Source organism: Crocodylus porosus, unplaced genomic scaffold (assembly GCF_001723895.1).
Source record: "Crocodylus porosus isolate Cpor-Errol unplaced genomic scaffold, CroPor_comp1, whole genome shotgun sequence".
Taxonomy (NCBI): domain Eukaryota; kingdom Metazoa; phylum Chordata; order Crocodylia; family Crocodylidae; genus Crocodylus; species Crocodylus porosus.
In genome coordinates, this window is record NW_017728886.1 from 218079436 (window position 1) to 218087691 (window position 8256).

The following is an 8256-nucleotide window of genomic DNA, read 5'->3' on the forward strand; positions in this document are numbered from 1 at the left end:
AATTACAACCCTCTGGGTCTGACCACGGAGCCAGTTTCCCAGCCAGCAGATCGTGGTGGAGCCGGCTGTGTGGGCATGCAGCGGTAGGAGTTCAGACTGCCCTTAATTAAGGGGGTAAAACCCCTGTGCAGAGCTGGGGAAGGCACATGACTGAAAAGGAGTGGGGCTTCCAGGCATAGAAGCGCAGGGCCTGAGCCAGGGTGGGCTATCAGACTCTGCAAGGAGAGGAGCTTCCCCTGTGCCAGGGATAGCCAAGCTACCCACAAGAGTGAGAGTGGGCCTAGCCCTTGGAATTATAGTTTGCAGTAGGATATTGATGGAAAGTGGGGATGAACGTTGTAGTGGCAATTTTGTTATATTTCAGTTGTGCTGTTGTATGTTTTTTGTTTTGTTTGTTGAATGACTGGAGGACTGGAAGTGGCTTTAGGGGCAGAAAGGGTCATGAGCAGGGTACCCGGCAAGCACCCTCCACTATGGGGCTGAGGCCCAGAGAGCCAGGGCCCAAGTCAGTGGACCTGGACTGAGGGGCCTCAGCTGGAGGTAAAAGGAGCTGAAGACAAACAGGTTAAAGCCTGGACAACAGTTCAGGTCCAGGGAGCTCAACATTAATGCAGAGCAAAAAAGGGAGAACAAAAGGGAGAGGCGCTTTGACATGTTTAGGGTCTAAACTCCAAGCCAAACAGGCCAGGGTGAGCCCATGGAGTAGCAAAAATGGACAAGGAAGAGCACCTAGAGTTCACTAGCTTCAAAGGGCAGCCTCCCCTCTTCATTTACAACATCAAGGCATGGGAGGAGAGACATCAGACCCTGAGAGCTGGAAGTGAAGACTGGGCAGGACTAAGGGAGTGCTAGGGCAACCCTAGTGTCCATCCAGTCATAAGTTTCAAAAGAAAATGTGAAAGAAAGAGACTTCATTGTAAGATTGGATGAAAAGAGATTAACTGATTTGGGAGCCTTCAGTTATGAGATGATTTAGTCCCTCCCTGATGCTACTCCTAGAACATGCAGAGTTTATTTCCATATTTCTCCTGTCAGAGTTCCTTAAAACAGTAAAAAGCCAGTCAGATTCTGCAAATAACATGGAGGATCATAGACTGTTCATTTTTTAACAAAGTACAAACATGAATCCAGTTATTTTTTATTTTTATGCTAAAGTCAAGGATTTTATTAAACCAACTGCATAACTGGGATAGTAAAGATTATGTTATAATAATATTTGCATAGTGGGGAAGATAAATGCAGTTAAACATGGATGTGCTAGATTTTTAACACTTTTAGGTATTAGAGGTTTGGGAAGTTAGATATATGAATGAATTGGATGAGAAGAAGTTTTCACATTTTATCACTGTGAAATTAGCTATAGCTTTTTATTCCAAAATAAATGGCAGCACTCTAGCTGAGCACAAGAATAATGCTGGTTAAAAAAAAAAGATTTGCCCTGTCCTTATTCTGTAACACCTGGTATGAAAACTATTCAGAAGCCAACTTTCTTTTTACAAAACACCGTATTTTTTCCTCTACCAATCTGATTATCAGTTCAATTTTCTTTTCGTTTCAATCCCTTTTTTGCCTTATGTTCAATCAAACCAGCCTCTGAAAGAATATAGAATACATACAAAAATGCCACCCCTCAATCTCTTTACCAGCTTGTTTTGGAGATTTATCTATATTTATGAAAAACACATACATTGCTCTTAGTGCATTATAGATCTATTTTAAAGAAATATTTGTTTTAAACAGTGTGCATGCACAAAGAGAGGGAGAGACCCTATCAAACCTAAGTCGATAACAGAATAAACAGGAGCTAGAAAAATTGTCCTTGTATACAGTCACTTACCAGTAGTTAATCATGCACTGTCTCTTTCAAATGTTTTTATTTTTACCCTGAATCATGGTCAATTCTGACTAAGTTATGTTTACAGTGTAACAATTATTTCTTCTTGACTAGAGCATCCAATCATGAATGACATAGATTTGCTATAGTATTTGGCTTGCTCCGTTAAAATCATTTTTAGCTAACCTTTTTGTCACAATTTCATATGCTTTCCATGACTTCTGTTCAATACAGAGTAGAACATTATTTTGAGTGGAGACTACTATCACTAATCAGAAATGAACAAAGATGTGTCCAAATATATTAAAAGCAGGAGTAGGGATATCCCAATGCTCAGATAATGAATTTTAGTTGTCTCTAGAGGAAAAGTTTTCCTGTCTTATTCTGGCAATGCTCCAAGACCAGAGAGAAAAAAGTAACTCCATATGTACTTAACATAAGCTAAGGATGATTTAAACCAACTAGAAAAGACAGTTCTTTTATTTTCCCTTGTGCTAAAAAAATGTGAAGTTGAGCATTAGAACTTCTGCAGAATTTTTTATAGATATAAAACTCAGCATAGCTAAGTAATTGTAATAAATAAATAAATAAATCTATATCGAGCTCCTTAAATGTTTTATTTTGGAACAGCAATTAGACTAAGCAATTCAGAGTTTTCTTCCTTCCTTTGCTGAGATAAAATGAATGGATTTATTTTAAGGCTGCACAAGTTAGAAATAGGTAGAACAAAATCAAGCCCCATTCCTCAATATTTGTTTTTGTGCCTTTATGCAGATGTTTTTGATGCTGCTTTCAACATTTTATGTTCCCAAAAGAATATGAGATCAGGTCTTTTCATGGTGTACTGTAAGCTCAGTAATTCATGTGTTGAAATGTCATAAGAAAACCAGAACTTGTGCTATTTTGCTGACACAAAAAGCTTACACTGTGTGAGTCTACACATGAATTTGATCCAGGATCAGCTTACTTATGACTAAACCTCTGTGGATTGAGTGCTACCAGGCAGGTATCTACACATTCAGGGACTAAGCAGCAGATTTGCTGCTCTTAGCACTAAACTTCCTGCAACCTGCAGTGGGCTCCTGTGACCACTGGGGAAGCTCCAAGCTCTGGCTGAAGCTACCAGCAGCTGGCAGCCATACTCAAAAGGCAACCCTACTTACTGCTCTCTAGCCAGCTGCTTCCCTGGCTAGCAGCACCATGCCTAACCCAGGGACAGCAAGCAGCAGCTCTCTCCTTGCCTACTCTGCCTCCCCACATTATGGCTGTGCCAGCCCCTTTCCCTGGTAGTGAAGACCAGCACTCCAGGCTCCTTCTGGCTGCCACCCTGGCCCTGCTGGCCCACCATACTGACTGCTACCTGGCACATGGCCATCTGAGCCCTCTCAGCTTCCCCCACATGTACTGACTGTCTGCTTGGCTGCAGCATACAATCCCAGGGCTGCGACCACCACCACGCACTGCCACAAGCGGGGGCATTGACGATGGAGTTCTGGAAGCCACTGCCAAGGCCACTATCACTCTCCTGGGTCTCCAGCCCTACTGCCTTTGGATTCCCCAGGCCAGCCAGAACTGGTGGCTGTACATAGTCCAGCACACCTGGGATGTCTAGCAGTGGCTAGAGGCATTTCATGTGACCCAGGCTACCTTCCAGAACCTTATCAAGCATCTCTGGCCCCACCTGGAGCAGCAGGACACTGCCATGCAGCCACCCCTCCCCACAAACACCCAGCTGGCCCTCACCCTGCTCAAGCTGGCCATGCCTACCAGCCTCTGCTATATGGGCCATCTCTTTGGGGTGGGCAATGCCACTGCCAGGGTGATTGTCCTGAAGGTGTGCAGTGCCCTCCAGGATGTGCTGGGACACACTGTGCTCTGCATACATGACCCCCTGGCAGTGGTGGTGGGGTTCCATGCTCTGGGCTTCCCAAATTCCTGTCACCTGCCTGCTCCATAGAGACCACCCCTACTACAGCCAGAGGGGATTTCACTCCATGATCCAGGCCTTCATGGACCACCACAGTGCCCTCACACATGTGAGTGCTGGCTGGGCAGGCAGTGCAGACAATACCCACAAAGGCATCTACCCACCCGGCCCATGACTTCTCCAGCTGCTTCTCTAATGCTGCCACCAGACAATGCAGGAGAATTATGCAGCCCTATGTCTCCCTCTGGCAGAGCAGGTGCATCTGCAGGGCCCCAGTTGTGGGTGGCAGCAACCCTGAAGCTGCATCCTGGTTGCCAGGTGTGGCCTCTCTCCCACGTGCAGCTGCAGGACCTGTAAAGTCATGAGAAAGGAGCTGTTTGTCAGTTTGCAAATTGTTTGTTATTTCTCAGATAAGATGGCATGTACCAGGGTTGTGCACTGCCCAGCCTCAGATCGAGGGATTGGGCATGCATGGGTGACCAGGGACCATAGATTTCATAGACATTAAGGCTGGAAGGGACATTAGGGATGGAAGGGAACTCATAGACATAGACATTAGGGCTGGAAGGGACTTTGTGAGGTCATTGGGTCCAGCCCCCTGCCCAAGGGGCTGGAAGTCAGCTGCGGTCAGATCACTGCAGTAAGTCCAACAGGCAGGCCCAGGCCTAGGCAGCTGCCAGCCAAGCCCCCCATTCCTGCTCACTCCCCCGGAGCCAGTGAGCCACTGGGTGCTGGCTTCAGGTAGATTGCCTCCCCCACCCCATTCCCAGGGTGGGACAGGCCAGGCTCCTGGCAGCACCAACTGCCATGGCTCCAGAACCCACTGTCCCCCAATCCCTCTGCAGGCCAGCCCACAGTGCCCAGGCTTGGGGAGCATGGAGATCCTAGACAACTGGAAAAAGAAGCTGTACTTGCCCCTGGCCTCCCCACAAGGGGCCTTTCTAGGGAGGTGTCTTGGGGCCAGCCCCTGGTGTGCTGGTGATACACCCCAAGCATGTCACTGCTACACATGTGGTGGGCAGTATGCAAGGACCTGTTTGCACAGAACAAGGGGTGCCTAACCCACTATGCCCTGCTGCTGCTGACCACCATGGTGCCCTGGGTGCACCTGTGCACCTCATACAGGATGTTGAGCTTTGATAGTGTGGGGTGCAAGCCCAGACTGCCCCTCAACTTCTTCTGCCACCTGGAGGACTGTCTGTGGCTGCACTACACATCCCTGCCCCCCTGCAGCTGAGGACATCACCTCTGGCATCGACATGTTCCTTGGTGTGTGAGAGGCCCATGCCAACCTAGCTGCAGGGGCATGGGCTGCTAAATAAAATTCTGTGCTGTCTACCACTGCCTGCATGATGTGGGAGGGAAACTCAGAGCCATTCTGAAAGACATGAGTCCCTGGTATTCCCAAATTGCATTTACATATAGGATGATGGCTTTTTTGGATATGTTGTACTTGTGATCAAAGTGGCATTTAAAAACATATTTAGCATACAAAAAAAATCTTGTAGCAATGTGGATACTGCTGCTTATCTGATAAAGATAAGTAACAGTTTCTTATATTTCAGAATAAAGTATTACTTTCCTTCAACTGATTTTCCTGGTAAAGTTTTAGCTCACTGGTACCTGGTGTGCACTGAAGTACTACCCAGTGTGGAATTAGGATTTTGCTGCATTCCCAAACATATAGTGAGTTATAACTAACTGCTTCTTTGTGTTTAAACACAATTTTTGCTTGACTCTTGTGTCTAGGTTTTTTTAGTTTGGTGGTGGTGGGGAAAGGTGGGGTCCACTTTCCTTGGCATACAAGAATAGAGGTATAGGTCAATGAATGCCTAGGCCTAGCAATTCCTTCAACTGGTGATGAGTTGCTCAAATTGTGGTTTGGATTCAGAAGTGATCATCAAAGAGTATGTAGACATAAATTTTCCAAAACATTTGCCATGTCTTAAAGTAGTAACAGGAGAAAGGACTTTCCATATCTAGCATAGACTCGAGACATGTTTTGTTAATACCAAATTCTTCATGGGAGGAGGACATTAGTTGAGAGATTTCTGTTATAAGCCTTATTCAAATACATTCAGTCTATCTGAAGTATTTGTTTATTGTTTGAAATTGTTGTGGCCACATATCAGATAACTGAAATAGACTAATTTGACCATTAGGTTATGTATGATGCATTTTTTTTTGTTTTTATTTGCTTATATCTGTCAATAAGGGCCATGTCATGTTACACTTAGCATGTGTTAAATGCACTGAAAATAACAGCATTCAAGTAGTAAAGCACTTTTTAAGTGTGCTTGTATCATAGCAAAGTTACGAGTGTTCAAGTGAAGGGTATTTCCAGGTTGCATTAAGTAACGCATGTTTAGCTGTCATCAGACTGCTCCATGGAGATAAAGTTGGTAATTTGTTGTCCTCACCCAGTTATGACACAGCCAGGGACTTCTCTTCTGTACTAAGCCTCCAGGTTTGATGAAGAAAGCCACACATGTCAGGGGCTAAGGATCCTGGGGTTGGACCAACAATCAGCTGATTGTCTGTCTGTCCCAGTCCTGGCACTGCACTGGAGCTAGATGAAGACTCCAGGGCAGTGTGGGGGATAGGACTAACAATCAGCAAGCTGTGCATGCTAGAGATTGTAGTGAACACTACTATGTGACTGCTCAGAATATGTTCTAACTTTAATACCATACAGATTTAACACTTCTACTAAGTGTACAGTGTGACAAGGCCCTTTAAGTTAAAGGAGAAATAGCAGTGCATGTATTAGAGACTAGAGAAGACCAGTGGGTAATGCCAACATTTGAATTATAAAGTCTGAAAGCAAGATGAGACAAGTATGAAATTGTTATGACTGTTAAAGCTACTATGTAACTATTAATGTGTAGAACCTAGGAAAGTCTTATAGTAGATCTGAATGCTAACTGCCTACCTTTTCTTCTTTCACTCTTAAATTTAAATTCAGAACCTCACATAGGCAAAAATGAAAAGATAGAGGAAAATATTGTGCTTTAAGAGAATTTCTTCCATATTAGAAACTGAAGTAGATATCATGGGAAAGAAAATCAAGAAACCGCAGATGTCTTGTGTCACTTTTACAGTTGTTGATATTAAGCAAGTAGCAGTTTGAGTCCATTGAGATTCAGTATTGTATGTTTACAGGTTTATTTAAATTGTTAAAACGGTATATTTTTCTGTCTTTAAATATTTTATGATTCATGGCATTTATGTTTTAGAATCCTACTCCTATGTCTTGTGTAATGTTAGATTTTTCAACAGCTTTTATTTGTTTTAAGATAGAAGGAAATTATACCTTTAAACCCCAGGTGGCAGAAGGAAAAATAATGGGGGATAGAAAAGTAAAATTCATTCCTGAGATGACTGAATGTTGCATGTCTCATAAGAAGCTAAGCTACAGCTGAGTGTTCAAGGACTTCCAAATAAGCAGGCATAATGTGAATTAAGGGGACTTTACTTTCACCCATAATTGTGGCATAAAGTAATGTAGGTCAAGTATAGGAAATGTCATGGCTCCTAGGGTTTTCAAGTAAAGCAACATATATTTGTGTCATTTTTAAGAGGGTTGATGAGATTTTATTTAGCCTTTGGCATTTGGGTAAGTCAAAAATACTGTTATGTCACTAGTACCTGAAATAATCCTTTTTTCATATACACAGTTCATGTGGTATGCCACAGAACTTGGAATTTTCAAGAAAACTGTGACCTTCATTTTAAGTATCCTTTGAAAGTAAGTTAGCTACCAGCTTCAATACTGAGATGAACATCTATCAAAACATGGTAAATTCCATAGATTCAGGGAAAAATTGTTCTCTAATTTGTAGTACTTTAACATACTGCCTCTCTGACAACTTCTCTGTAGAAAGTAGGGTAGATTTGCACCTTATAGATTAACAAAAGTGTGTGTGTGTGTGTGTATGTGTTTTATATGTATCGAGAATGAACCTGGGCTCACAGAAGCTTGTGATAGATAGGCAGATAGATAGATAGATAATCACAAGCTTCTGTAAGTCCAGTTTCATTTTGCCAGACACTATGAAAGGACTCTCTCTGCTTGTTATTTCCCTGTGCCCCAATTGCCATGTCAGTCTGAATGGGCTTACAATGGCCTCTGTGCCTAGGGAGAATATTGATGTTTGCATACCATAGATCTGGGGTGAGCAATTATTTTGACTCGTGGGCCACTTAATGAGTTTTGGTGAGTTGTCAAGAGTCACACACATAAAATCATACAGAAGATATCATTGTAACAAATTATAGATAAAAAAAAAATACGTTATTAAAAATCAAACATCTACTATAACATATTAATTTGATTTCAAGAAATACATTTTGTCTAGTGTATATAGAGGCGATTGTATAATAGCTCAAAATAGTCTTATTCTTGTATATTGAGAGGGAGGGTGTCTGCCCATGTGCTAGATTCTGGGAGCTGGCTGGGGGTGGGAAGAGGAAGTGGGGGCAGGAGGTTCAGAGG